Source organism: Salmo salar, chromosome ssa18, assembly GCF_905237065.1.
Source record: "Salmo salar chromosome ssa18, Ssal_v3.1, whole genome shotgun sequence".
NCBI lineage: Eukaryota > Metazoa > Chordata > Actinopteri > Salmoniformes > Salmonidae > Salmo > Salmo salar.
The window spans coordinates 56,043,994-56,049,993 of record NC_059459.1 but is presented as its reverse complement, the minus strand read 5'-3'; positions in this window follow the sequence as shown (position 1 = coordinate 56,049,993).

The window sequence follows — 6,000 nt, the reverse complement described above, 5'->3', positions numbered from 1 at the left end:
TGCAACGAATCCTAAATTGTCTGTATATGTAATACATGATGTTTGCAAAAATAAAAAAAATAAAAAATGAAACTGAAATGTTGTCGTTATTTGAAAGTGGCTCATTAACGTTATTGTACCTCAGAGAGGCAGGAAGGATGGCGGAGCAGATGTTGAAAAAGGTGTATTACACCCCCTCTAACCCTGGGTCTTATGGGGGTAAGGAGCGTTTACAGAGAGCTTTGGCCGAGGGAACAGGTAGCCGGTTAGGCGTTGCTCAAGTGGATGATTGGTTAGCCGCGCAGGATGCTTATACTCTGCATAAACCTGTACGAAAACAATTTCCAAGAAAGAGTTTTTTCGACTCATGCCCTGTCCCAGTTTCAGGCGGATCTATGTGACATGCAGATAAAAATGATGGAAATCGATACATGCTAACGGTTATAGATATTTTCTCTAAAATGGCCTTTGTAAGGGTCTTAAGAAATAAGAGTGGGGCAGAGGTGACCAGGGCCTTTGAATCTATCTTGAAGGATGGAGGAGTCCCCAAGAAAGTGCAGACTGATGGCGGAAAATAATTTTTTAATAATACTTTTCAGAAACTCATGAAGAAGCATAATATAGTACATTTTGCTACTGGCTCGGATTTGAAAGCTTCAGTTGTCGAACGCTTTAACCGCACTCTGAAGGAGCGGATGTGGAGATATTTTACAGCTCACAACACGCATAGATATATCGATATAGTTCAAGATTTAGTAAAGAGTTACAACTACAGCTACCATAAGAGTATAAGGATGAAGCCCGCAGAGGTCTCTTCTGAAAACTCTTTTCAAGTCTTTAAAAATCTGTATGGTTTGTTCCCCCTTCGCCGTAAGAAAACAATTGATTTTAAATTCATAGTGGGGGACATGGTACGTATATCAAAGTTGAGGGGTGTTTTCGACAAGAAATATGAGCAAGGTTATAGTGACGAAGTGTTCACCGTTAACGAATGTCTACCTCGCATACCCTCTGTCTACAAATTAAAAGATTATGACAGGGAGCTTATAGAGGGATCGTTTTACGAGAAGGAGCTACAGAAGGTACAGGTGGTTAAAGACAAAGTCTTTCACGTGGAGGAAATTCTAGATCATAAGAGAGAAAGGGGCAAAAAATGGGTCTTGGTCCGTTGGAAAAACTGGCCCCAAAAGTTTAACAGTTGGGTTTTAGAGCAAGATGTGGTGGAGGCAACGGGGGTTAACTTAAACCCTCAGGCATGATAAATACATCGTCATTCGCGTGTACACAGGAGTGCATCATGGAACATAGCGGCTTCTACCTGACCCTCCCCAGTAATGCGTCTGCACACGTATATAGTAAGAACCAAAGTTCTAATTATACAACCAACTTTCCAAAGCCTATAGAGTTATCCGAGGCCTGGGAAGTAGGTCTCAGCGAGATTACATACCCCCACAGCTGGTATAATATCAAAGAGAAGGACCGGGATTTTTATTGCAAAAGGATATCGGAACCTGTGAAACTTATAAAGATTAAAAAAGGGTTCTATAGAACCGTCGACAGGATCGTCTCAGAGTTGAATGAACTCCTAACCCAGAACAATACGGAAATACTCTTGAGCTACAACCCTATTCATAAACGTGTACAAATCTCAGGGGCTGCGGATAGGGGTATAAAGACCACCGGTAATTTAGCCTACATGTTGGGGCTGGTTCCCAATAAATGGACATATGTAAAAGATAAATTAACCCCATTCCCTGCGGATATACATGCAGGGTTTTACAACATATTTGTGTATACCGACATCATATCATATCAGAGGGTAGGAGACAGTTGTGTGCCCCTCCTGAGAACAGTTCATATAGAGGGAAAGGATGGAGGGATAGTCACTGTCATCTACGACAAGCCACACTACGTACCTGTAAGCAAGAAATATATTGAGAACATTCTGGTTGAGCTTAAAACGGATCAGAACGAAAACATCGAATTTACTTATGGTAAAACGATTGTAAAACTTCCAAAGCCTCTCTACATATATAATATCTTATTAGTATTATATATTATAATTTTCTATAGTTTTTTTTATAAACATAATACAAAATAAAATAAAAATGGTTATGGAACAAAACCACCATCTCGACCCTAACCGCTACGTCTCATACTATGTTGATCAAGTGGGTAATGGGTTACCCGGCTATCATGGATCCCGGACCATGTACGGTTCGGGGATAGGCGGTATATTTCGTAACCTCTTTAGGATGGTTTTACCGTTTATGAAGAGAGGCCTCAGCATAGCCAAACCGCATTTAAAATCAGCGGCTAAAAATATAGTAAGTGAGGTTGTAGCCAATGCTATAACCCGAAGGGCGTCACCAGATGCCGAGCATCAAGAAGGCTCGGGGCTTATGATGTTGTCTCGAAGACCAAAAAAGAGACCTCCAGGTATAAGGCGCAGGCCAGCCCCTAAAAAGCAGAGGTTAATCGTTAAAAGAAACTCATTAAGTGAAAGACGGGGTAAAGTGAGGAGGTCTGGACCTAAAACGACAAAAAGAATACTCGGAAGTATTTTCTAAAAGAACCAAGAAACATGGCTCGTTTACACCGCATGTCCTCTGAAGCTATAAAGACTGAGCTCGATCTTTTCACGGCCCCCTTAACCCAACATTCAATAGATAGGTCCAGTTATGTGGAGATAGCCCCACTCTCTGCCATTACAGACAACGGTCCTATAGAATTTTTCATACCAGGCCACGGTGACAACTATCTGGACCTCAACAACACCTTGGTGCATTTACGTCTAAAAGTGACCAAAAGAGATGGTACTAATACTGCAAACGATGCCAAAGTGAGTCTCATTAATTACCCCTTGGCCACCATCTTCTCCCAAGTGGATGTGACTTTGGGTGAACGTCTAATCAGTCAAAGCAGTGCCACATACCCCTATAGGGCCATCATGGAGTGTTTACTCAACTACTCCGAAGACACTCACACAATTCAGCGCCGGGCTGTTTAGCAAGGATACTGCAGGAGTCTCTATGGAATCGATAGACCCTTCCACCGGTGCAAACAAAGGACTGGAGGCACGCGCTCGCTACTGTGTCGAATCTCGAGAGTTTCATCTGCTAGGGCCTATACACTCTGACATTTTCTTTCAAGAACGTTTACTCTTAAATTCGGTTGATTTAAGATTCAAATTAACCAGGGCCAAGGATGAGTTTTGTCTGATGTCTGCCCAAGACGGGGACTTTAGTTTAAAAGTGTTGGGGGCAACGCTTTTTATTAAAAAAGTGTCTGTATCTCCGGCATTTCGTCTGGGTCACACACAGGCTTTGATGAAAGGTAATGCCCTATACCCTCTCCAAAGAATTACCATGAAAACCTTTAGCATACCTGTGGGCAGTAGAATCTGCAGTCAAGAAAACCTTTTTCTAGGCCCTTTACCCCGCTATGTGGTCATAGGTTTGGTTGATCACGCCTCTAATACGGGCAGCTTACATAAAAACCCATTTAATTTTCAACACTTCAATGCAGAGTATGTAGCTCTCTGTCAGGACGGACGTCAGGTCCCTGCTAAGGCTTTCCAACCGCAATTTAATAACAACATATCTGTGCGAGAATTTTACAATCTATTCCTGGCTACCGTGAGGCATCTAAAAGATCTCTCTTTACCTATTGACAGAAATGATTTTGCAGAGGGTTACACATTGTATGCTTTCAATTTATCCCCTGATGATGACACCTCTGGAAATCTGTCTGTGGTGTCCCAAGGCAACCTCAGGCTGGAAATGCGTTTCCGTACACCTTTAGCCTGTACAGTTAGCATGATTGTTTATGCGTGCTCTGATTCAATATTGGAAGTGAATGCCCGAAGACAGGTCTTAGTGGATTATTATTAAGGACTGTTGAGCAAAGACATGAATACCCAAGAGTTGGAAGGGCTCATGACCCGCTTGATTGGAAAACAATTTTATGGAGTGTGGGCTTGTGATGAATTACCTATTGAGAAATGGCCTGAGCGGCCGGCCATGTTTATTGTCAATACCCATCCTAAACACATGCCAGGTGAACACTGGCTAGCTGTGACACTAGAAGATGAAGGAGGAAGAAAAATCTCAACTTTTTTTTGATTCCTACGGCTTTCCCCCTGGTTTTTCACATTTTCCCAAATCTATTCAAGAATTTTTGACCAAAAACGGATCAAAGATCTACTACAGCATCAAACAAGTGCAAGATAACCTTTCCACTAAATGTGGTCAACACTGTGTATTCTACCTGTGCCAAAGAGCCCGTGGAGTTTCTTTTGAAGATGTTATGTCTCTTTATAATGATGATTTAAGAAGTAATGATAGCGTCGTAGATTGTTTTGTTAGAAACTATCAAAAGTGTTCAAATATGTGTCCTTTAAGACCGTGTAATCAAGGCGTATGCTCACGTCAAATGTTTCAAGAATGCCACAAATGTTAAATTGCTTAATTTTTCTAATAAAAATTTCTTGAATTTAATCATAGTCGTTCAAAAGTCATTCAAAATTCATTCAAAAGTAATTCAAAATTCCTTCAAAAGTCTAACCACCCCGAGAGATCGGGATTAGGAAAAGGTCCGGAGGCGTTCATGGGGCTAAATGAGTCATCATCATCCCCTTCATAGGGGGGAGGGTTTGTTGGGACATCTTTAGGGGTGCTGTAGCTCGGTGAAGGGTTTTGTTTTAAAGCTTGAATCTGTTGACAAAGCTTATGGTTAGGTACCCCCCGAGAGGGGAATGTTGAGGATTGCCAGGGCCTTAAGAAACTGAGGCCACCCTGGTGGTCTTCTGTCATCAGCAACCTTGTGGGCTGTCGTGGTACTTTTAAGCAAGTCAAACATATGTGAACCCTTGACAACAGAGCCCTGAAGGATAAACTCTCCTTTGTCATTCCAAGTAGCGGTCCCCTTTGAGTCTTTTAGCTTGTTCATAATGTATCTAGCATTTTTCCTGTTACGTGCCGGAACATGTGTCAACATGTCATGCATAACATTATCTTCAACAGGCATATGATCTTCAGCCGGTAAGATCGCAGGTACAGGCATTACCGGGGGATGGCTCTCTCTAAGCGCGTCATCTTTTAAAGGTTCAGTTAGGGAAAGCGTTAAATGGTTGGTATCTCTCTCACCTTGTTTTACCAAGGTCAAATACCTTTGCAAGAGGTTTGTGTATTTTTTAACCTTATCATAGGGGTTCAATCCTTTTCGGTTCAAAACATCCTTCATGGCCGTATCCAAATCATTTTCCGCTGTTTGTCTGATATTTTCAGGACCCTGCATTTGTTTTTTAAGTCTATCCAACTCTTGTTGAGGCACCAAGTACATTTTATTTGCCATCACACTCTGTGGTCAACCCCCACGCCTGGCAGCAATAAGGCTGGTGATGAAGGGTACTGCTATAGTTAGCAACGGCAGAAGAAAACCCCCAGACTGTTGTAGGCTACGTCTTTTCTTTCGAAGACTGGCTCTTTTATTGGCAAAGAGTTTGATCGCGGTTTTTTGTCTCTTTAATTTTTTTAATTGGGTCAGGGTGAGTGGAATGCGCCCTTTGAGAAGATTCAAAGCAATCTCACATAGGGATAATATGAGATCTGAAGAACAGTGATCCAAGATGGCCTTCCGTTCTTTAACTGTAGCCCCAACTAGGCTTCTCAAGAGGGGCAGGTTTCTTTTTAAACGCAGAGACATAACGGTTACTTTTTAGGAATGTACACCGCCGGCCACTCCCACGGGAACAGGCCTGTTCGGAGCCTCAGGTGTTCTGGAGTATTTGCTTTTAAATCCACGATTAAATAAGAAAATGGCTCTTTGGTAGCGTCCTCATAGCTATCCATAAAGTAGGACTTCCTTCCCGGGTACATCTGCTGAGCTAGAGTGTTAATTTGTAGTTTGTCTCTAGGGTTTTTGAACAAAACCATGTAATTGGCGTTCAAACTGATGGTACGGCTGTTTTTACATTCTGCACCAAGTAAAGCACAGACAGGTTTCTATGATGAGTATATT